General features: G+C 36.6%; 1 protein-coding gene across 1 annotated transcript in view; it reads right to left on the bottom strand.

The window, feature by feature from the left end:
* Positions 1 to 26,084, bottom strand: part of GUCY1A2 (guanylate cyclase 1 soluble subunit alpha 2) — a 357,730-nt gene that overhangs the window by 34,799 nt on the left and 296,847 nt on the right. The window lies entirely within an intron of this gene.

The following is a 26,084-nucleotide window of genomic DNA, read 5'->3' as shown; positions in this document are numbered from 1 at the left end:
ATGCTCTTGAATACACAAATGAATGGATTAAATATACGAAAAAGTTTATGTTTAATTTGCTACATAAATCTGGTTAAGTTACAGGTTAAATCAGATTTCATCTGTACATAATATGGTCTACCTTGAAAAGTATATTTTTCTCCACTTTCTCCCTCCAGTTATTCTTAAATAAAACCTTATTTGTTCCTTTCATAGCATTAAACATAATTAATTATAAATTAAATATTTATATTTCTGTTTATTTTGTTTAAATGTTGGATTTTCCCATCAGAGAAGGATATAGTTATATATATTATATACATGTATATAACATATATAGTATATATATTTCTTTACTGCCGAATATTAGACATTTAGTATAGTACCTAGAGCAAAGCAGGTATTCAACACTAGTGATAAATGTTGAATAAATTGGCTGAATTCCCCATTTAACTCCATTTTAAAATGGAGTTAAAATAGAGACTTCAACCCTTGAGACAGTCAATAGGCATTAATTAAAAATTCTGAAGAGTAAATTAAGTGCTGTGTATTTACTCTCTGATTAGTCTGTCTGGTCCATGCCTTGAAAAAGCCCTCAATGTACAGTTGATATATAATTAAACATGATTAACAATAATGGGGTTATATTGACACAGTCTACACCAAAATAACCGAAGCTAATGGATAACAAGTGGGAGATGATATCCTTAGTTCTAGGAGAATGTAGAGTGTTCCTTGGAGGGAGGAAACCTGACCCCTAGATGCCTACCAAGTAGCCAAATATCACCCCTTCACCACCAGGCTGTCTTTGCCACTCTGGTTGTAAGGATAAAAGTCAGTCTGAGAACAACCCTTGTCTTGGGGCTGGAGACTTCTGCATATATCAACTCATAGAAAGACAGGTTGAAACTAATGTGACCTAGCTGCATCCCCTGATAATCTTTTCACCTACTTTTAAAAAACTGACTCTAAAATTTATTTGGAAATTCAGTATGGTAGAAAGAGTCAAGATATATCCGAGAAAGATGACAAGTTACAGTATTTGCCCTACCATAAACATATCTAATTAGTGCATAGATAGCATCATATAAACAAATAGACAAATGGAGCATTTAACCCAGAAAGGCTGCCATGCATATGTAGGTGCTAGATTTATAAAAGAGTTGGCATTTCAGATAAGTGAGAAAAAGATGTCCTTTTTATTAGAATGCTCTGGATCAACTTTGTTTTATGTGGAAAAAAAATTCCAAGTAAATTAAAGATCTTGATGTAGCAGACATAACTTCACAGCTTTAAAAATAATTGTATTAATTAAGAAACAGTTGGTAGTATCAGTAAAACTGCAAAATATAGATACTTTAAAAACATAGACTTTTATTTGTCTCTCAATAATAGTTCCTAGGTGGGTCATCCAGATTGCCAGGCTGCTCTGTTCCCCTCAGTAATTCAAGGACGGGTCCTTTTCATTCGTCCTTCTCCACGTCTTGGCACATATCCAGAGCACCCTCATGTTCCAACTCATGGGATGTGGAAAGATAGCAAATTTATCATTTAAAGTGATCTTCATTTCTTTGTGTAGATCCATTTGTATCTGGTATCATTTTTCTTCTTCCTACAGGACTTCTTAAATATTTCTTATACTGTAGGCCCACTGCTAATAAATTCCCTCTGCTTTTTTATGTTTAAAAGTCTTAATTTTGTCTTCATATGTTAAAGATACTTTCACTGCATATAGAATTCTAGGTTTAAAGAGTTTTTTACCCCCAGTAGTTTAAAGATGCTGCTCCACTTGCTCTCATCTTGCATCATTTTAGATATAAAATCTGCTATCATCTTTATCTTAATTCTTCTATATATAACATATCTTTTACTTCTGGTTGCTTTTAAGTTTTTCTTTTATCATCAGTTTTAGGTAATTTAGTTACGATTTCCCTTGATGTTTTTTTCTTGTGTTTTGGGTTTGTTGAGCTCTTGGATCTGTGGGTTTATAGTTTTTATCAAATTTGGAAATTTTCTATTTCTTTGAATATTTTTTTCTGTCTACCTCTACCTCTCAGAGATTCCAATTACACATACGTTAGGAGCTTGAAATTACTTCCAAAGTCCACTGATAATCTATTCATTTAAAATAATTTTCTCCATTTATTTGGGATAATTTCTATTGCTATGTCTTCAAATTTATAATATTTTCTTTTGCAATGTCCAATTTATTATTAATCACATTCAACATATTTTTCATCTCAGACATTGTAATTTTCCTCTATAGAAGTTCAATCTGGAATTTTTAAAAATCTTCCAGGTATCAATTTAGCTTTTGAAAATATGGAATACAGTTAAAAATCACTGTTTTAATGCCCTTGTCTGCTAATTCTAACATCTGTTTCAGCTCTGTACCTATCCATTTGGATTAATTTTCCTCTTCATTATGAGTCCCATGTCTCAGATTTTCTTTATGTCTAGTAAGTTTGGATTGGATGCCAGATATCATAAATTTGACTTCTTGAGTGCTGGATAGTTTTATAATCTCATAAATATTATTGAGCTTTGTTCTGGGATGCAGTTTAATGACTTGGAAAAAATCTGTTCTTTTCAAATCTTGCTTTTAAGATTTGTTAGGCAAGACTGGAACAGTGTTTCATGAAGGGCTAATTACCCTCCCTTACTAAGGCAAGAACCTTGAGTACTCTCCCCAGTGTCCTTGATTTATGAGGTTTTCCATTCTGCCTGATGGAAACAGGCATTGTTTTCCAAGTCCTGTATAAGTGCTAGGTGCTTTTCCATCTAATCTTTTGGGTATCTATCTCCCTCACACCAGGGCTCAGGTAGTTTCTTCACATATGTGCACTAATCATTAACCTGCAGAATACATAATGAGGATCTTTGGAAGATGTCAGAGGGTCTTTTTGCAACTCTCACTTCTCTGACACTCTATGACCTTTAGCCTCCTTGGTTCTCCCAAGACTCTCAGCTCCATGTCTTCAACTCAAGAAGTTTGTTGGGTATCTCCTGGTTTGCCCCTCCCTGAGCCACAGCCTGGATGCCTCTCAAGGCATTTAGCTAGGACAATCATAGGGCTCATTTAATTTGTTTCTTATCTCTCAGGAATCACTATCTTCCATTGTCTAATGTCCACTGTCATGAAAACTGTTCTTTTGTATATTTTGTCCTGATTTTAAAAAGGTTTTTTTAAGATAAGACTGTAAATCTAGTCACTGTACTCCATATTGGCTGGAAGCAGAAGTGGGACTTACTTTTTTTTTAAAAGTAAACTATTTGAAAAAAGGCTGTTTCTGATGAGGGATTCTCTATTTGGACTTAAAGCAAAACATGCTGAGTAGCAGTATTCCTCTTAAACAAACTAGGTGTAAAGCACCTTTCTCTAAAATCAGCAAAGCACACTGCAATATTAGTATGTTTCCTTTTTTTTTTTTTTTTTTTTGAGATGGAGTCTCACCCTGTCGCCCAGGCTGGAGTGCAGTGGCGCGATCTCGGCTCACTGCAAGCCCCGTTTCCCGGGTTCACGCCATTCTCCTGCCTCAGCCTCCCAAGTAGCTGGGACTACAGGCACCCGCCACCATGCCCGGCTAATTTTTTGTATTTTCAGTAGAGACGGGGTTTCACTGTGTTAGCCAGGATGTTCTCAATCTCCTGACCTTGTGATCTGCCCTCCTCGGCCTCCCAAAGTGCTGGGATTACAGGCGTGAGCCACCGCACCCAGCCCAGTATTAGTATATTTCTTTGGGTTTGTTTACTTTCAGAAGGCCAATTTATATTGTTATCTTGTGCAATGCATGTTTGCTAGAAGTACACCCAAACTTTAGAAGCTAAGACTGTCAGTTTGAGATTCTAATTACTACAGCGATCTTTTCAAGCAGGAGGAGAGCAGAAGTGAGTATTACATTGACACATTTTACACTCTTTTTTTCTCTTCCTTCTCTTAAAAAAATAAAAAAAAGACTCCATACACCATACCAACTATTTGAAAGGCTTATCTAGTTCTATTTCTGCCTCCTTTCAAAAGACCTGAGGCTTTCTTTTCAGCCTAATTTTTAGAATTATAATTTATTATAACCTGAAAAATGCTGAAGACAAAAACTCTGATATCCTTGAGGGGGCAGAGGGTCATAGGAATAGTCATTAAATTAAAAAAAAAAGTCTTGTCTCTTAGAAAACTATCTAAAAGAGGCACAAGAGTATCAACAACCACATAAACAGCACTGACCCACTGTCACTATCCTGTCATGGAACAGGACTCAGAGAATTATTTAGTTTGGGAAGTAAGGCAATACCACTGGAAACTTACAAGCTGAATCAGCAGACTGTTTTCTTTTGCATTTCTTCTGACAATTTATTGAGATTTCCCAGGAATTGTTGCCTATATAAGGAAGTCACTGATTGCCTCATTCAGAATGTGCCAAGAGTATCTAGCACTAAGACAAACAGTGAGATACATTTAATTATCAATGAGTGCTTTACATTCATTTGGGCAAGATTTAACTTTGTTTAAATGGGTTAACCAAGCAGTAGCATTTGCATCCATCTGGCCAGTATGCTCTAGTTAAAGGGGATTACTTTGCACTAAACCAATGGTTCTCACCTGAGGTCATCTGAGCCCTTCAGTGGACATTTGGCAATGTCTGGTAGCATTTTTGGTTTTCACAACTGGGAGGGGGAGGTGCTACTGGCATCTATCTGGTAGAGTTAGAAATTCCTATAACAGCTCCCCAGCCCTGGAATAGAATTTTCCAGCCCTAAATGTCAATAGTACCAAGACTGAGAAACTCTGTACTCAGTAGACTTCTAGCAACCTATTAATCTTGGTAAACGAGGATAAACAAAAATATAAATGCTTTCGTCTGATCAAAGATTTGACAAAGCATACTAGACTTTATTTTAAGAGAGTGTTCATGGAAAAAAAAATTTGTCCTACGGATTTATTGAAAAACACAAAAACTTACGGATATATCGTGAGGTTAGGCTATCTATCACCCAATCTTTTATATATTCAATGTATAAAATAATGCAAAACTCTGGGACATGTTAAAGTCCCCAATTATCAAAAGATTCAGTTATTCTCACAATATTCTGCTTCTTTATTACCAGGTTCACAAACAACTACATTAAAAAAAATTCTTCCTGCAACTTTTAAAAGTAGAATGCTTGTACAGTTCTATCTCAGCAAGCCAAAACTCTCTTTTAGCTTAGTAAAGGAGTGTTGGGTTAGGAGGGCAGCACAGATCCTTTAGTCCAGCTCCCTCATTTTACAAATAGACTGAAGCTCAAAAGAGCACAATGAAAACATTACATTAGTGTTAGGGTCAGCTCTAGATCGTAGTTCACTTGGCTTCAAGTTCAGCGCATTATAAAAAAATGCCCAAATTGAAGTGATGCCTCAGGCTGTTTCTCCTGGGCCCATCAGACTTAATCAGATAAAACAAACAAAATCAGATTTAATCTGGTTTTACCTACTTCCTCTACACAGAAGAGTTAGCATATTCCAATTGAAACTCAGAAAATACTAGTTACACATTTATTAAATCCAACACCAGAAACCTTCCATCCCTTCTCCATCTTATTGTTCATGCTTTTCTACACTAAATATTTCCTGACTGGTCTACTCAGTACACTCCCTAAAATGCTTGATGCATTCAAGCCTGTGAGCTTTTACTCATATTGATTGCCTCATCTAAAATACATCCAACCTTAATCACAGACTCCGTTCTGAGTGCTCAGAGTATAAACAGAAATGTCTTCATTTGTTGTTTTAGAGTTTTCATTTGCTGTAAAAGATACAATAGCTAATTGAAATTATGATCATTGCTACAAAGTTAAAGTATAAAAGAGGGCAGGGCACTACTGACAGGTGAGTGGGGCTGACCAAGTCTGGAGAATCAGTAGTCTTTCTCGATAAAATACTCTTTGAGCTCAATGCTTCCCCACCTTTGGCTGGGTTTGGAAAGAATGATGCAGCTGTAGTCAGAGGGGTGGGAGGAGAACATCCAGGTACAGTGAAAATAATGTTCAAAGATCCTAAAGCCTGAAGAGCTTTGGCACATTTTTGAAACTGAAAGGAGGTCCCTCAAGGTAGCTGCTGCTTAAAGAAAAGGGGAGGGAGGCGGTCTGTAAGGCTGAGGGAATACGCCCCACAGCAGATCATACAGCACAGGGTTTCCCAATGTTGGCACTATTGACATTCTGGGTCGGATAATGCCTTTTCATGGGTGGCCTGCATTGTGCATTATAGGATGATTACTGTCCCTGGCCTCTAACCACTAGGCCAGTTGTAAACAGAAGGAAGAAGTTATGTCCTGTTAGTTCTGCTGCATAACTGACAGAGTACAGACTTTATATCCAATCCTGGCTCTACTATCTACTTAATGGTGGTAGAAATTCTCCAGCCAACAGCATTGTGATTTTCTTTAGGCAATTCGCTTTCTCCCGTTCTCAGCTCCACAGGTTTGGTGGGACTGACTCCACCCCCAGGTCCAAGAACAGACCCAAACTGGCAAGGGTATGACAGTCCCCCGAGGTTAGCAAAAAAATTAGCCGAGCGTGGTAGCGGGCACTGTAGTCCCAGCTACTCAGGAGGCTGAAGCAGGAGAACGGCATGAACCCGGGAGGCAGAGCTTGCAGTGAGCGAAGATTGCGCCACTGCACTCCAGCCTTGGCGACAGAGCCAGACTCCGTCTCAAAAAAAAAAAAAAAAAAAGAAAAGACGAGTAAATCTCAGGAATTGCAAGAGAGCTATAAGGAGAGATCCTCTTTTCCCCCAGCTGGTACAGGATACATTTGTGAACACGGTACAGCGTTCCAGTGAACGGCTAGAGCCAATCTGACACCATAGTTGTCTGAGTGAGGGGGACTTGGGCTGTAGCAGATCCCCTTGTAGAGCCTGAGGATAAGGCCAGTGCTGGGAAGGCAAATCAAAGAGAACAACAGAGATGCCAAGTTCATGGTAATATCAATTTTGCAGCTATATCTAGCCTCTTCGAGAGCTATTCCTACTTCTGGGCTTCTGTTATTTGAGTCAGTGGATTCCTTTAATTGTTTATGCCAGCTTATTTATTTTGTTGCTTGCAAAAGAAAGACTCTTAAAAGATACTCTAGCTGTGTGAATTTTAGGCATGTCAGCTACCTCTGTGAAGTTTTTATTCATAAGATAATAATGATAATACCTTCTTGGCATGATTAATACCTTCTTAGGTGGGCTGTTAGCAGAATCAACTGAGAGAAACAACAGGCCCATAGTAGACATTCAGAAAGATATAAGTTCCTTTCCCACACTTCCTGATAGCCATTATATTTCTCATGGTGTCAAGGACAATGCCACACACCCATTTATAATTAAATAAATATATTTATTCTGGAATGTGCAAGTCAAACGATGATTAACATTATGAGCTAGCAAGTTAATAAATACAAATTTGTATTGAAACAGTCTTATTTGTGCAAGAAAAATGTCCAAATTAAAATAGGTCTATAACAGAAAAAGAAGAAAGTCTTTTAGTAGAAAAAGCCAGTAAGCTCTTCACTCATGTTTGCATTTAAGTATCGCTTTTAGATTTATGTGATTAAGATTTTAGACTTTGGAAAAGTCTTTAACTGCTTTAACAGAAAGGAGCTTAAAATCATTGTGTACGTTGTGAGGTAAGGGCGAAACAAATATTTAATCCTTTCACCAGAATTAGTTAAAATGTATCATAAAGTTTTATTAAATACTCCTTTAACTAATAAAATTAGGTAAGTAAAATTTCTTTTTACATTTTTGTCTCGTTCTTTTCTTAATAATCAATATTTTTCTGACAAGACAGTCAATTAATATTTTAAATTCAAATGTTGAAAGCTCAAGATTCTTAGGAAGAAAACAATCAAGCTCACTCTAGTAGCTTTTAAAATTTCTGCTTATTTTCCAGATGTGCAAGGAAACAGGGTGAAATAATCTCTGTGGCTATGTGGCATTTTTCTATCAGACGACTCAGCCTCCAATCTGATGGTGTCAGAATGTCACATCAAGTAATACACTAGGACAAATAAATAGCACTTTAGGCAAAATATTTTACTGTGCTTACTGTAAACATTACAGAAACACCATTCATAGATAAATTTAACTTTACAGAAAGTATTTGACCAAATAATTATTCTCATCACTGGTAATTTCAGACCATACAATATGAACAATTATCACTTGTATAAAATAAAACACGGTAAAATTTTAAATAATTAATATTTTGCAGTTGGGGAAGAAAGTGGGTTTGTAATCTTGTTTACATTTTCTGATGAGGAAGGATAAAACCCTATAAACCACTGATTAGGAGGGCATGTCTAGAATCATATAGCTGATGGCACTGAATAAAATGTCAGATATTGCTGTGGGGATATAGCAATATGGCTCAAATTCACCACCACTTTCTCACAGGGCACTCATTAATGCGTATGTTTTTATTTAAATATATTCGATACCTGATATTTAAATTTGACTCAGTTTGTAGGAGTGTTATTATTAAGGCCTATAAGCTGAATCTGAAATTTACCTCTGTGCAAAAAAAGTCTTAAAAATCTTCTCAAAGTAGGAAACTGATTTAAGTCAACTGAGATACTTAGATTGAATATGCATGTACTTAGAAATAACCAGCATATAACTTAGCTGTTGAAAAAGAAGATCATTTTGTGTTAGAAATGTAGACAGTTGACATATTTAACAACATAGTGACATACTTGAAGCACACATAAACTGACCACTATAATGAAGAGTAATAGTAGAATTCGAGGATGAAAAACATATTTAAGGAATTCAAGAAAACAATTGTGACCTTTTTCTATAATTCGATTTTGATTCTCATATGTAGAAAAGAATTGGAAACCTTTCTCTGACATCCAGTCTTTGGCTATCTAACCAATGGCACTAAGGATACATTTATTATACTAATCACATTTATAGCATTAATCAAATCATTCTGTGATAGTTTAGTTAGTAATAAAGACGTCTTTATTGTATAATTGCCCAGATTGAAATCTACCTTTTATTAATATCCTTGTTAGTGGCTTCATTTTTAACAAAGTCTGTTAATTGCTAAAACTTCAGAGCTCTTAGAAGTTTCTATCTTGAGACTACCACTGGAAAATACTCCTACCTACTTATCAATTCACTCAGTTAATAAGGAAAATCATTTTCTGTCAAAATGCAGCTCTTAACAGATAATCCAGAACAAAATTTCTAGGAAGAAAAAAATTTCATAGAAGCATAAATTTAAAAATGATTTAAAAAACTTTAAATATGTAGAAATAAAATCCTTTGAAAATAGATAAAAGGATTTAGGAAAGGATCCTCATAGTATTACATGTGTGTTTATCAATTATTAATTCATTCATCTAAATTACTCAGAGAAAAAACAATGCATTTGACAGAAGTATAAGAAAAAAAGGAATTTTAATAATGAGTTTGACTGTTAAACATAATAATGCTTATCATCTTTTCTAAGCCATACCTTCTTTTAAAAATAAGGATAAATAGCATAGCTAAGTTTATGCTGCAGAATAAAAGTACAGGAACAATATTAAACCCCCCTGAGTTACAATTTAGAACTCTTGGCTACACACTGGAATCAACTGGGGAGCTTTAAAATTGCTGCTTTGAATTTGATTACTGGAGAGTAAGATTTAGCTGGTTTGGAATGAAGATTGGGTATTGGGATTTTTAACCCTCCCTAGGGTTTCTAATGTGCATCCAAGGTTGAAATCTATGAGTGTACAAAAATCACTTAATGTTTTACAGATATATTCACAAATAATCAATACTGCAGGATCCAAGTAATTTATATACCTCTACTCTTTGCCCAGGAAATCATTTTCGCCAGCATTCTATAAATTCCTTCACATCCATATACACATACATACTACTTCTTCAATTAGGAAACACAATATTCCATTTTGCTCCCAGGACACTGAAGTTATCAACAAAATATTCCTTTATATCTCCTGATGGCTTTTAAAGGCCACAAAAATATATGTTTAATTAAAATATTAGCAACTAGGACAGAACTGTGAACCCTCCTCAGACTTAATGCATTCCAGTTGGTGTAAGACAGAAGTTTTCTTGAGACCTCAGCACATCTGTTTTCGTGGCAAACACAAAACAGTTTGGGTGGCAACCCAGGCTCATTTATAAAGCATTTTATATAAACTTTTTATATAAAATAAAATGTGCTTGTGAGGGGCAATGGGACTCCAAAGGGAAACGACTTTGTCTTGGGCGTTGGTCATTCCAGAAGCCCTGGCAGCAGCATGGTGCTGGGGTGGAGGGCATTTTAAGCTTATGCATGCCGAAAGACGTGTTAGCTTTTTGGAAGGCGTCATCGGCTTTAGAATCTGACCCATCATTTATTTATTATATTATATTGGCAATCTTGGCAAGTTAAACATTTTGATAATCCTCTTTCTTAACCCTTTTTTTCATTATTAGAGATGAACAATGCATAATGATAATGTATGTTTATACAAACCCCTATAAAACTGATTAAATAGTCATGCAGTGTTATCAAGGGAACAGAACAAGGGAAAGTGTTTTCTGAAAAGTTAAATTGTTTTACGATTTTGAAAAATAACAGAAAGCTAAAATAAAATTCTAAGACATACAATATCAAATGTAAATCAAACTGTCATAACTAAGCCTAAGGAGGTATGACTACCAAATGTAATGTGGTGTCCTAGATGGGACCTTGAAACATAAAAGAACATTAGGGAAAAATTAAGAAAATATGAATAAATTATAGACTTTAGCTAATAATAATGTATTGATACCGGTTTGTTAATTGTAACAATTGTACCATATTAGTTTTGGGTGAAACTGGATGTGAGATACTTGGGTATTCTATGGACTATCTTTGCAAATTATTCTGAAAAACGAAAAACATTCTAAAATCAAAAATTTATTTAAAAATGTACGTCATATGCTTCTCCACCAATAAAAAGGACATATTTGCAAAATGTTTCTTTCTTGTTTTTTTTTTTTTTTTTGAGACGGAGTCTCTGTCACCCAGGCTGGAGTGCAGTGGCGCCATCTTGACTCACTGCAGCCTCCACCTCCCAGGTTCAAGCAATTCTCCTGCCTCAATCTCCCGAGTAGCTGGGACTACAGGCGTGCACCACCACGCCCGGCTAATTTTTGTATCTTTAGTAGAGACGGGGTTTTTCCATGTTGCCCAGGCTACTCTCGAACTCCTGGCCTCAGGTGATCTGCCTGCCTCGGCCTCCCAAAGTGCTGGGATTACAGGCATGAGCCACCGCGCCTGGCCAACAAAATGTTTCTTACTGTTAAAAATGTTTCTTATCTTCAAATTCAGACAGTAAGGGACTGTTATGTGAAATAAAATAATTGAAAAGATAATATCAAAAAATAATTAACAAGTGTTAGAAATTAGTCAACCAACCAATAACAAAGTTAATTCCTTTGTACATATACCCCATACTCTAATCCTCTGTGTATTAATGTTGTTACCAACATTTATTCTATTTGGGCAGTAGATGGCGCTTATGGTCATTTTACTGAGCAGATTGGCTCTTTAATGTCAGCAGTAGGTCTCTCAACTGGAGAAGTGTCTTTAAGATTTGACCCAATATTACTTTTAGGGGTTAATTATGAAAACGAAATCAACCTTATATTAAGGGTAAAAACTTTGGATTGGGTGGCAAAATTCAAACAATAAACAAAACTGGAAATTAAGAAATTGCTAAGCAAAATTCATAAGTCCCAAGGAATCCAATGGTGGGCTTCAAGGCATCCTCCTCAGCCTCACTGAAGTTATGAGCATAGATGTGCCTATGTTGCATCCATAGTATCTATCACCTTTTCAAAGAAGTTCATAGATTTCTCAAATTTTGAGAACCATTACCTTAAGTTTCTTTTCAGTGCCAAATCATTGCTGCATCATCAACACCCACCAGTGGATTTTGTATTTAGTAGGCAATCTTTAAATGCTTGTTGATTGAATGAATAAGTGAATTAATAAGCAGAAGAATAAATGAAAATGAAAGGAGATGCTATGCCAGGCACAAATGTTCCTCTCTCCCTCTTCTAAATACTTGCAGCATGATATTTTTGACACTGAAGTGATTGGATGCTCATTCATCTTTGTATTCCTCAAGATTTGCAAACAAAGAATGAGAAGCACCATTTAAACAAGAAATCTTGAATCAATGCTTTATACCTAGTCCTACTTCTGCTTGTCAGATTATTCCAATAACTGATAAAGCAATCTCAGACTAGACTTTATAAAATTGTATGTTGAGATCCTCCCAAATTTAGCTATTTTTAAAAAACTAGTTAATGGCTGCAAAAAGAAAAAAAATCTTGGTAGTGGGGTCTAAAATCACTACTCAAAACTCAAGATTTTTCTTTTAGTGTTTCAGTACAGCTGTGATGTTTTTATTTATTTTGATAATGCCATTAGTACAAAATAAAAGAATAATAGAACCATGAACCAGTGAGTCTATGGACTAGAATATGTCATCTGATTTAACTGGGGCTCTTCTTTTAACCCGGGCTTTGAGAAAAAAGCTCTGAAGTTTGAAATAAAAGGCTTGTTAGTATTTATTTATGATCAGCCAGTCATCAATCCCATTCAAGCAAACAAAAGAAAAAAAAAATAGGAAATTTTCTTTTTGAGAAGGGGCACCTGCTAAATGAAGAACTTATACAAAATAGTCATCAAAGACCAATTCTCTCTCTGTGTGTGTGTGTGTGTGTGTGTGTGTGTGTGTGTGTGTGTTGCACACAATGTCAATTTTAAGGAATCCCTTTGCATACAGAACCAGAATGGTTAGCACTGGTTTGTTTTGTTTTGACCCCATTCCCCCAGACACATGAAATTCAGAATAAGAAATACGTAGTTTTAACCAAAGCAATATCTTCAATAGCAAATGAATTTATCACTATTATTTATATGTTTACATATGTGTAATTTTATAGGACTATTAAAATAGTTATTTTGATATATTTTATTATGATACAAAGTCAACTGCATATCTTAAAACACAGCAAGCTGTTTGTCTCCCCTGATCCTTTATTATTGTTTCCTCTGACTGTGCCCCAACACTTCTCTTGAGAAATTCCCATCACCACAGAGGCCCAGCTTAGCCATCATCCCTGCTCCATGTCTGTGTTGTTTCCTCTGGTTTTCTCAACCCTTCATCTAGCTGGATAGTTTCTCACTTTTCAGACCACAGCTTAGAAGTCACTTACTCTGGGAAGCCTTTCATCAGGAACTTAGGAATCCCTGGTATGAACTATATTCACGATTCTTCTCTCCTAACATTTCCTACACTTTATTTTGATTGTTTTGTTTTGTTTTCATTACCTGTCTCCTTTGCTTAGTACTGAGCTCTGGGAAAACAAAGATATAACAACATTTGTCTTACTGTAATATTCCAAGCACCCACCAGAACCTTCCTGGTACATAGCAGTGACTCAATATTTAAGTAAAAAATGGCCAGGCTCAGTGGCTCACGCCTGTAATCCCATCACTTTCGGAGGCCAAGGAGGACAGATCACCTGAGGCTGAGTTCGAGACCAGCCTGGCCAGCATGGCAAAGCCCTGTCTCTATTAAAAATAGAAAAATTAGCTGGGCATGGTGGTGCATGCCTGTAGTCCCAGCTACTTTGGAGGCTGAGGCAGGAGAATGACTTGAATCCGGGAGGTGGACGAAGCAGTGAGTCAAGATCACGCTACTGCACTTCCAGCCTGGGCAAGAAGAGCGAAACTCCATCTCGAAAAAAAAAAAAAGTAAAAATATGAATTTAAACCACTTCTTAAAACATCTTTGAACATAAATTAATATGCTTTTTGAATTAGATATTTGAAATGTATTTTGTTTTCTTCAACTGTTTCGCCTCCTAAAGGGAGTTTCTTAAAAAATGAATTTAAGTAAATAATAATTTGACAGAAACTTGCTTAAGGTATTCCTCCATTCATTTTCAGTTTGCTTTTTCTACCAAGTTATAAACAACCACATGAATAAACAGAACAAGCTAACTTGGGTCAAGTGAGTGTATCCAAGCCAGGGCACCTGCCCTGTGGAATTATCTAAGGGTGGCCTGAGCCCTTTCAGAGATGTACACCAGGAACCAGTAACACAGCAAAAGGCCAGGACAGCTACTGTGGGCCTCAGCCCCACAAGCAGTCTAAGGGCATATGGCAGGCAGAATTGGCCAACACAAGAGTTTATTCATCAGACTCAATTTATCAGACCCTTCTACTTCTCAAGTTAAAAGGAAGAAGAGTACAAGAACCCAGTAAGGAACTTTTGTTGACCTGGGTTCATTTTTCATACTGTCACATAGCTAGATCCACAAAAATTGGCTCCAATCTCTGAATCTAATCACCCTATCCTTCCCTCCTGCCCTAACTCTCTCTGGTCACCTGCCCTTAAGTGCCTTTATCCTGTTTGCACAGGAGGAAGCTGTGGCTCTCTTGCTCTTGAGTGCTTATTCCAACCACACTGTGTAATCAAGGCTTTTTATTCTTCAAATTCTGAGAAGTCCTTGCTCAAATCATGGTTTAAGAATCTTGGATTTAAGCCTATTTGAAAAATCAGTGTTTCACTCCTGGTTATGCAATATATTATCTGCCTGCCCTTATGAGTGAGTCATTGTTACTCTCGCGGCTTTCATATCTCTGTGTGTAAAATGAGGAAAACATGATAACCTGACAGTACTGATGTAAGCATAACTATCCTCATCATCTCTGGCATTTTATTGAGCACTTAGAGTGCACAACACTCTGTGTCAAGCCCCTCGCATCTATTATCTCACTTGATTTCATTTACTAGATTAGCTTTACCACCAAATCTTATTCTCCTACTCAGATAAGCATATCTCCAAGTATACAGACAGCTTATGCAGATAATGTTTATTAAAAAGCCTCCAACAATCAATGTTATTACTTTTTAAGAATACTTTGGGAGGCCGAGGTGGGTGGATCACGAGGTCAGGAGATCGAGACCACGATGAAACCCTGTCTCTACTAAAAATACAAAAAAAAAAATTAGCTGGGCGTGGTGGCAGGCGCCTGTAGTCCCAGCTACTCGGAGAGGCTGAGGCAGGAGAATGGCGTGAACCCGGGAGGCGGAGCTTGCAGTGAGCCGAGATTGTGCCACTGCACTCCAGCCTGGGCGACAGAGCGAGACTCCGTTTCAAAAAAAAAAAAAGAATATTAATTTTCACAATAGAAATTTAATTACACTGTGCAGAAATAATTAGGATTGCAGATTGAATTATTTAAGAAATCCTTTATTTTGGTAGAGAACAACTCAGATATTTATGGTACGTCTATGTATCTTCTTATTGACATAAATTCTTATTGGCTAAAATTCTAACTATGATATTTATTTTCATGATGTATATTTAGGAGAGTATACATATTCTAAAATTATCAGAATTATACCAAATAGTTCAATTTAAAAATATATTTTTAAAAGTTAATTTAATCAGGTAAAGGTATTATCAAAACAAAAATGAAGCCATGGTAGAATATCATGTATAGTATACAGTAATATTTTAATATGTAATTACTTTTTATCACAATATTAATAAAGTATTTGTTCCCATTGATAGAGGTTAGTAATATTTCAGAGTACTTTGAGCCAAATGTTTGAAATGGTAAATTATGAGCTTAAAAGTAGTCAGTGACAGGCATTTGCATGTTTAATTAAATGCTTGACTCTCCAGTGACTACTAAAATGACAGGAGTGGACCCTAGTTTCTTACTGCAGATCTTTTTTTTTCCTCCTTTTATATACCCATCCATAGTCTGTGCAGTACTCTGGGGAAAAGGAGAGGACGAGGAAAAGTAGTTCTTACCCATTGCAATACCCCATTTTTCAGTTGGTAGGCTGGAACAGACTAGGATTTTATGAACTGTAAGGGCTTTTAACGGATTCTGAAATGCATCAAGAGTATAAGATTGACTAAGTATATTTTATTTATTGTGATAACACTGCATTCTCCCACAGTGCCTGACATATAAAAAGCAGATCAGGCTGGGCGTGGTGGTTCACGCCTGTAATACCAGCAATTTGGGAGGCTGAAGCAGGCAGACTGCCTGAGGTCAGGAGTTTGAGACAGCCTGACTGACATGGTGAAACCTTGTCTCTACTAAAAATACAAAAATTAGCCAGTCATGGTGGTGGGCACCTGTAATCCCAGCTACTCAGGGGGCTGAGGCAGGAGAATCGCTTGAACCTGGGAGGCGGAGGGTGCAGTGAGCCGAGACCGGACCATTGCACTCCAGCCTGGGCGACAAAAGCAAAACTCCATCTCAAAACAAAACAAAACAAAAACAAAAACAAAAACCACAGAAAAACAGATCAATAAGTGTATATATATTGGGTAAGCAAGCAAAAATTAAGTAGTACATTGACAGATTGTATTTCTGTTTTAGAGTATTAATATGGGCTACAGGATGGAGAATGACCTTAGGGGGGCGGGCAGGAAACACTACAGACTAGAAGTTTTTAGTGACATTTAAGTGGTAATGGTAGTGGAAAGAAGGAGACTGATTAGAGACACATGTAGGAGAAAAATTGATAAGACTTAGTGACCGACTGGATATTAAAGATAAGAGATAGCATTACAAAGAAGGGTGTCCCAAACCTGGCTTAGTGGGTTGGTGTCATGGATTGGAATAAGGACTAAAGGAAAATTAACAAGTTTCCTTTGGGTGAGATAAAGGTGGTGGCAGATTGTGAAATAATTTTGAATGAAAGAGTTAAATCTGAACTGAGAGATACCAGCTTTGAGGTGGTTCTAGATGTTCTGGCTGTTGCAGACTTACCAAAGAGTATGTGGCGTGGGAAACAAAAAGAGCTGGATGAATAATTTTGAAACATGAATATTTAAAAGATTCATAATCGGGGTAAAACCAAGGACCTGAAGCCAAGTGGAGAGTGTGAAATTTTAGAGCCAACAGGTTGGGATTGTTGGTCAGAACAAAATGGCGGAACAAAACTAGGAAGCAAGAGATGCACGAGAAGTCAAGTGTTGAAGTATAAGGTAAAGTGTGAAAAGAGTCCTTGATATCAACGCAAATCTGTTAGGACAAGGGCCATTCCCAAAGCAGGGCCTGTGTAAGGTCTGAAGAAAGAAGGAAGCTGCAAAGAAGGACATCCACATTGTGGTGAGTCAAGTCATCCTGACAACATGAGACCAGATTCAAGAGCTGTCCAAATTCAAGAGCTGTCTTGTGGGACGCAGCCCATCTTGAGAGTTTCCTGGCTCAGAGTCCTCTGAAGCAGACTCACTGAATCTGCAAACAGAAGCCAGCCACTGGCATTTTTCCACATCTGCAAGATGAGAACATGCGATGGATGACATGAACTTCTCTATTAGATGACCTTAGTCTCTCAATCTTGGAAGAAAACCACATTCTTAATTTCTTATGCCCCTGAAGAATTTTCAATCTACTAAACACAGTACTCAGGTCACGTTTTTCAAGGACTCCTTTGCTCAAGTCATTTAAAAAGAATTCAGTGAAAAAGGATATATACATTTATGGAAAAAAATCACAGGTTTCTTAAAAATAAAACGAAAAACAACTTATATTCAGAAACTAGACTTTGTACAGTAAAATCGCTTAGGAAGTATCTGGCCAATTTTGCCTCCTAAATGTCTCTCATATTTTGTTCTTTTCTCCATTCCTACTGTTTCTACTTTAGCAGGGATTTTCCTCCTCTTACCTGGCCAATCACACTAATCTAATTTCTCCACCTGACTCCAGCCAATTTCCCCTTCAAACTTCCAATACACAGCTACTAAATGGTTCTTTCTAAAACATTCTACGACATTCATCTGAACAGGTTTCTCCCAAATTAGAATCTCCCAATGGCTCCCAGCTTCTCACTAATAATATCCAGAGATCCCTGTGAAAGGAAGTCATAATGCCTAATGGCCTGGCTCCTCGTAAATGTCCCATTTCATCTGCTGCTCCTCCTGCCTTTATAATTGTTTCTCTTAAAACACTGCACGCCTTCTTGTTTACTAAATTCCCCAAATAATTTCATATTTCTGGTATTTTATACATGCTATTTCTTCTTCTTGCACCATCATACCTACCTTAATTACCTAACAATTTCCTATTCGATCTGTTAATCTTCAATACTCCTGTCATACAACTTCTCAGCAAAGGATCTCCTGGCTTCTTGCCCTCCTTTCTCTCACCCTTTACTAGCCACAGTTTATCATCCCATCCTCTCTGCTATCCCAGTTTCTTGTATATTCCTGTATTTTAGTACATATATATCATAGTAGACTCTGAGAATTCTACTGAAGAGATAGAGAAGACATCTTTTTGGAAATCCAAACAAATATTTGGAAATTCCTGAATTCATGATGCCACAGCATCAAATCATTTTTCCCAAAAAATGTTTATCTAAGAATGAGACAGAACACAAGCCATGTGGATGTGCAGATGGTGAACACTAATCTAAAATCACTGACTAGCTCTCTACTCAAGCCTTGCAGCATGGGTGATTTAAATGCATGCATGCTTAGGCAAAAATATATTTACTATATATAACTACTCTGAGATCACTTCTGAATAGTTAAAACTGAAGATGTAAATTTTATAATTACCAAAGATCAATATTATGACACTTACTTGTTTGCATATTTGCAACCCCATCTAAATCTACACTCTGAGAGGAGGGACTACGTCTATTTATCTTTATGTAAGAAGTAGTAGATGTTCAATAAGTGTTGATTGCAATGTTTAAACAATCACAAAATGCTCATTTCCCTCTCCCTTACTTTTGATAAGAATGACAGTGTGACAATGTCTTCATATTTATGAAAAGTATGATTGCCAAGGAGAAGATTTACTTCATTCAATATTGGTTTATTTCACTTATTGATTCATTCACCAAATATTTGTTGAGTTTGTAATACATGCTTTATATTGTTCCATGCACTAGGTATAGAGGAATAAATAAGACAGATGAGATGTCTGCTTTTATGGTATTTAAAGTAATGGAGACAGGCTATAAGCAAATAAATAAAAATCCCATACTGCCACAAATTCATTTTTTAAAGTCTTTTATTCTTTTTAAAACCTGGGAAGGAATTAGGTGGGAGGAAGATATGGGGATTGAAGCTAGAAGGAAGAATTGGTGGGGACTGCTGTCTTACTGCCGTTATCCAATACATACTCTGAGCGTTTATCACTTCAGATTCTGAGGATCTTTTAAGTCTTTTCAGTGTTCCTAATTACCTGTTTGTGTAAAAAGCATTGCCAAATGAATGACTAAAATATGTTTTTTTTTAATTTCTGTGGGTTGGGTGTGTGACTTTGCAAATGAGCAACTTTGCCAGGAAACTGAGAAATATATTCAAAAAATCTTACTTTTGTCATAGGGACTATGTCTTGCTGAGAAAATGGAAAGGAAATTAGAAGATACAGCCATTTTGTGGAAACTGCTCTTTAGAAGTTCAGGAAGATTTAATTATAGACCACTTTCTGCAGTGACACAAGCCAGCTTATTATTGTAATATCGGCATGGCAAAAAGTGACTCCCTCAATGACAAAATAGCTGTTTTTGTAAATGTAGAAGATGTCATACTTGCCAGAGTCATCACAATTAATTATGCCAGGCTAGAAAGAGTGAAAATATCTTGATATTGTTTCTCACAATTGCTATCTCATTTGGAATAATTTCCCCTTTACATGTCTTTCAAGGTCTAACTAAGGGATCACATTGATCCCTTATTTTTTATAAACCTGTTTCGTCTCTTGATTGTAATCTTCTTGTGTCTATGTACATTTCTAACCCCCAGGAATTATCTTTGTGGAATGCATAGGTTGAATGAAAAATTATAGTCTATTTTCTACATTGGCACAAACAGGCACATTATTCTCAAGTGATAAGCAAAAATGTCATTCTTTAATGACAAAACTGCTTTCTTTAACCAACATGGAATATATATATATTATAATAGATAATATATACTGTTTTTAAAACTTTTAGGTTCAGCGGTACATGTGCAGGTTTGTTATATAGGTAAATTGCATGTCATGGGTGTTTGTTGTACAGATAATTTCATCACCCAGGTAACAAGCATAGTACCTGATAGGTAGTTTTTTGATCCTCACTCTCCTCCCACCACCTGCCCTAAAGCAGGCCCTGGTGTCTGTTTTCCCCTCTGTATGTACATGATGTTTAGCTCACACTTAAAAGTGAGAGTAAATATGTGATATTTGGTTTTCTGTTCCCGTGTTAGTTCACTTACAATAATGGCTTCAGCTCCATCCATGTTGCTGCAAAGAACAAGCTCTCATTCTTTTTTATGGCTGTGTAGTATTCCATGGTATATATGAACAACATTTTCTTTATCCAGTCTACCACTGATGGACATTTAGGTTGATTCCATATCTTGCTATTCTGAATAGTGCTGCAGTGAACATACACATGCATGTGTCTTTATAATGGAACAATGTATATTCCTTTGGGTATATGCCCAGTAATGGGATTGCTGGGTTGAATGGTATTTCTGGCTTTAGGTCTCTGAGGAATCACCACACTGTCTTCCACAATGGCTGAACTAATTTACATTCCCACCAACAGCGTATAAGCATTCCTTTTTCTCCACAACCTCGCCAGCACCTGTTATTTTTTGACTTTTTAATACTAGCCATTCTGACTGGTGTTAAATGGTATCTCACTGTAGTTTTGATTTGAATTTCTCTAACGATTAGTGATGTTGAGCATTTTTTCATATGCTTATTGGCCATGTGTATGTCTTCTTTTGAAAAGTGTCTGTTTGTGTCCTTTGCCCACTTTTTAATGAAGTTTTTTGTTTTTGGCTTGAAAATATGTTTAAGTTCCTTACAGATTCCAGATATTAGACCTTATATTTTCTCCCATTCTGGAGCTTATCTGTTTACTCTGCTGATAGTTTCTTTTGGTGTGCAGATCTTTAGTTTAATTAGATCTCCTTCGTCAATTGTTGGTTTCGTTGCAATTGTTTTTGGCATCTTCCTCATAAAATCTTTGCCCATTCTTATGTCTAGAATGGTATTTCTTAGGTTATCCTCCAGGGTTTTTTATAATTTTAGGTTATACATTTAAGCCTTTGGTGTGATTCATCACCTAAACAGAACTAAAAAGAAAAACCACATGGTTAACTCAAAAGATGCAGAAAAGGCTTTTGATAAAATTCAACATCCTTTCATGTTAAAAACCTCAACAAGCTAGGCATTGAATGAACATATTTCAAAATAATAAGAGCCACCTATGACAAATCCACAATCAGCATCATACTGCATGGGCAAAAGCTGGAAGCATTTCCCTTGAAAACTGGAACAAGACAAGGATGCCCTCTCTCAACACTCCTATTCAAGACAGTACTAGAAGCCCTGGCCAGGGTAATTAGGCAAGAGAAAGAAATAAAAGGCATCCAAATAGGAAGAGAGAATGTCAAACTAACCCTGTTTTCAGACAATATGATTCTATACCTAGAAAACCCCACAGTCTCTACCCTAAAACTCCTTGATCTGATAAACAACTTCAGCAAAGTTTCAGGATACAAAATTAATATTTAAAAATCAATAGTATTCGTATACACCAGCAACATCCAGTCTGAGACCCAAATCAAGAATGCAGTCCCACCAACAGTAGCCACCAAATAAATAAATAAATAAATAAACTACCTACCTAGGAATACAATTAACCATGGAGGTAAAAGATCTCTGCAATGAGATTTACAAAACACTGCTCAAAGAAATCAAAGGTGGTACAAACAAATGGAAAAACATTCTATGTTCATGGATAGGAAAAATCAATATTGTTAAAATAGCCATACTGCACAAAGCAATTTATAGATTCAATGCTATTCCTATCAAACTACCAATGACATTCTTCACTGAATTATAAAAAACTATTTTAAAATTCATATGGAACCAAAAAGAGCCCAAATAGCCAAGGAAGTCCTAAGCAAACAGAATCAAGCTGGAGGAATCACACTACCTGCTATAGTAACCAAAACAGCATGGTACTGGTACAAAAACAGACACATAGACCAATGGAACAGAAAAGAGAGCCCAGAAATCAGGCCGCAAACCTACAACCATCTGATATTTGACAAAGTCGACAGAAACAAGCAATAGAGAAAGGACTCCCTATTTAATAAATGGTGTTGGGATAACTGGCTAGCCATATGCAGAAGACTTAAACTAGACCTCTTCTTTACAAAAATTAACTCAAGATGGATTAAATGTGGTATATTTTTATATTCATATTCTTCAATTTTAAGTACATAAAGTTAGCTTTATAAGACATTTAGCCTCATTTATTGAATTTGTTCACTAAGACAAAATGGAATATTTAATGAATCTTTAACCTACTAGAAAATATTTAAAATTTTTTTAATTTTAATTTTATTGTTATTATACTTTAAGTTTTAGGGTACATGTGCACAATGTGCAGGTTTGTTACATATGTATACATGCGCCATGTTGGTGTGCTGCACCCATTAACTCGTCATTTAGCATTAGGTATATCTCCTAATGCTATCCCTCCCCCCTGCCCCCACCCCACAACAGTCCCCGGAGTGTGATGTTCCCCTTCCTGTGTCCATGTGTTCTCATTGTTCAATTCCCACCTATGAGTGAGAATATGCGGTGTTTAGTTTTTTGTCCTTGCGATAGTTTATTGAGAATGATGATTTACAGTTTCATCCATGTCCCTACAAAGGACATGAGCTCATCATTTTTTATGGCTGCATAGTATTCCATGGTGTATATGTGCCACATTTTCTTAATCCAGTCTATCATTGTTGGACATTTGGGTTGGTTCCAAGTCTTTGCTATTGTGAATAGTGCCACAATAAACATACGTGTGCATGTGTCTTTATAGCAGCATGATTTATAGTCCTTTGGGTGTATGCCCAGTAATGGGATGGCTGGGTCAAATGGTATTTCTAGTTCTAGATCCCTGAGGAATCACCACACTGACTTCCACAATGGTTGAAGTAGTTTACAGTCCCACCAACAGTGTAAAAGTGTTCCTATTTCTCCACACCCTCTCCAGCACCTGTTGTTTCCTGACTTTTTAATGATGGCCATTCTGACTGGTGTGAGATGGTATCTCATTGTGGTTTTGATTTGCATTTCTCTGATGGCCAGTGATGATGAGCATTTTTGCATGTGTTTTTTGGCTGCATAAATGTCTTCTTTTGAGAAGTGTCTGTTCATGTCCTTCATCCACTTTTTGATGGGGTTGTTTTTTTCTTGTAAATTTGTTTGAGTTCATTGTAGATTCTGGATATTAGCCCTTTGTCAGATGAGTAGGTTGTGAAAATTTTCTCCCATTCTGTAGGTTGCCTGTTCACCCTGATGGTATTTTCTTTTGCTGTGCAGAAGCTCTTTAGTTTAATTAGATCCCATTTGTCAATTTTGGCTTTTGTTGCCATTGCTTTTGGTGTTTTAGACATGAAGTCTTTGCCCATGCCTATGTCCTGAATGGTAATGCCTAGGTTTTCTTCTAGGGTTTTTATGGTTTTAGGTCTAACATGTAAGTCTTTAATCCATCTTGAATAAAGATTATTGTTGCCTTTCCACACTGCCAACAATGCATTTAGATGGTGGTAATGATGATGATGAAGCATATCCTTGAAATAAAACAAAACAAAATCTTATTCCTAACAATGAAATGTTTAGTAGAATTGGATTTAGTGAAAAACCATTAGGAGAGCAAGAAATTCTTCAAGTTCTGCCTTTAGGATGGACAATTTTTCTCAGAAAATGTTTTCAGAAAAATTTTTCTCAGAAATTAAGGAATGAAATATGATTGATTGACTCATTTGTGAACATATACACACAAGGCAAATAGATGCAGAAGTCATTTCTTAATGGAAGCTGAATGATAACATCAATTTAAGAGGAAAGATATCAGAAACAAGATCAGAATAAAATGTAGCCTAGATTTCATAAAAACAATATCCTTACTTTCCCTGTCTCATTCATCTGCTACAAAATCACATTTAGAAATTTAGTCCCTGAGAAAAATAACACAGGAATGGAAAATTCAGATTTGGAATAATCACAGACAACTGTAATCTAAGATTATTTGGTATACTTTCTTTCAACACTATAATGGTTTCAAAAACGCTTGTTTTCCAGCGAGTAACATAAACCACCAAACATATTCCTGTTCAAGCTTGCCAAAAGGACATGTTACATATCATGGTTTTTTAAACTGCTGGTTGCAATCTTTCAGTGAGTTGTAAGGCTAAGAGTTTTAGGCCGGGTGTGGTGGCTCACGCCTGTAATCCCAGCACTTTGGGAGGCCAAGGTGGGCAGATCACGAGGTCAGGAGATCGAGACCATCCTGGCTAACACAGTGAAACCCTGTCTCTACTAAAAATACAAAAAATTAGCCAGGCGAGGTGGTGGGTGCCTGTAGTCCCAGCTACTCGGGAGGCTGAGGCAGGAGAATGGCGTGAACCCCAGGGGGCGGAGCCTGCAGTGAGCCGAGATCGTGCCACTGCACTCCAGCCTGGGTGACGGCGAGACTCTGTCTCAAAAAAAAAGGCTAAGAGTTTTATTTTTTAAATGAATCTTTTGTTTTAATTAGATGTACTTTTCATATACATAAACATATATGTGTGCTCTGGGTCAGGATGTAAAATGTATTATGAGCTGTAGTCAAAATATTTGAAAGCCATTGTTTAGAGACTACGAATATGCTAACAATGTTTAATGAATATTACTGCCAATAATATGTTGGTACCGGCCTGTAAGCAATATTTTCTCAAGAAGTTAACTCCTCAAACACTGGCCAAGGCATCATTCTCTCTTCTTCCCTTACCAGAAAGTCTCACCATTTAGTACCTCTTTAAGGTTAAGAGAATAGCTGCTTAAAGATCATATATAAAGTAATACTTTTTATTAAAATGAGATAAAATTTTAAGTCTAGTGTATGAAAGCAGCATTTACTAGACTGAAGACACAGAAAGACTGGCTCTGAAGAACAGAGATACGGAGCAGACACACGAGGTTTAGAAGTACTGAGTGAGCTGACCGAGTGGTGGGGACAGGCCAGGGGAACTGATTGGAACTAATATGGAAAGGATGGAAAGGAGGAGGAGCTTGGACAGGGAATCCAGTCCTCAAGAGCTCGGAAGAAAGACTGAGGAAGGCCAGGAGAAGGAACCTTGGCAATGAGATGCCCAAACTTGTATATCGAAGGCAATCAGGGAATCTCTCTTAGAAATATTATCATTCCTCTCTTGAAAATGCATTCATCAACTCCTCCTAGGGGAGCATTCCTCTATCTCCTAGAGACTCTGAAACATTTGGCCACATGTAGACTGTAGGCTATAACTGGTCAGTCACAGTGTATGACTGTGGATGTGAATAGGTAACAATATAGTTATCTCCCTTGAGACAAATTATACTGAGTTTCTTTTCTGTTTGTAAAACAGGCAAAAAAGGAAGAATGATTTAATAGTATTTTATGGCACCTTCCAAATACACTTTTAACGAACCTTATCAGTATCTCCAGAGAAAATACAGAGTTGACATGACTCACACACATCCACATACCAGCAACCATTGGAGCAAGAACTAAAACCTGAGTCTGCACTCCAAATTCTTTGCCCTTTATTTACACTGACCTGCTTCTCTACTTGAGAGAGAACAGAAAGAGTCAAAATCAAAGATATATTTTGCTTACCTCATGGCTCTGCCCTTAGCCTGCCTTGGTCTAGGGATATATAAGAATATCCTATAAACTTGAAGGTCTTGCTCTATCCTATCTTTTATGTACTCTTTTACAATAGGTTTTAAAAAATGTATTTCATAGAATGTAAGACTCCATCAATAGCAAAAGGTATGAGTATTTTGTGTACCACCAAGAAAAAATACAACCAATTAAACCATGACACGTTTTCATATCTTAGTATTTCCTTTAACAACTGCTAAAATATTTCTTTTAGACTGATTTAGATACAGTTTTTATCGTATTCATTCTATTCACACATAAAAAGAAAATATAAGCACAATAATTCTGTGAAGTTATTGCCAAAGTTCCTCATTTTCAGGGTCTAACTCTTCTGAATCACT

The sequence above is a fragment of the Nomascus leucogenys genome, chromosome 15 (genome assembly GCF_006542625.1).
Source record: "Nomascus leucogenys isolate Asia chromosome 15, Asia_NLE_v1, whole genome shotgun sequence".
In the NCBI taxonomy this organism is placed as follows: Eukaryota; Metazoa; Chordata; class Mammalia; order Primates; family Hylobatidae; genus Nomascus; species Nomascus leucogenys.
The sequence above is the reverse complement of the archived record's forward strand: the minus strand, read 5'-3'. Positions and strand labels throughout refer to the sequence as shown.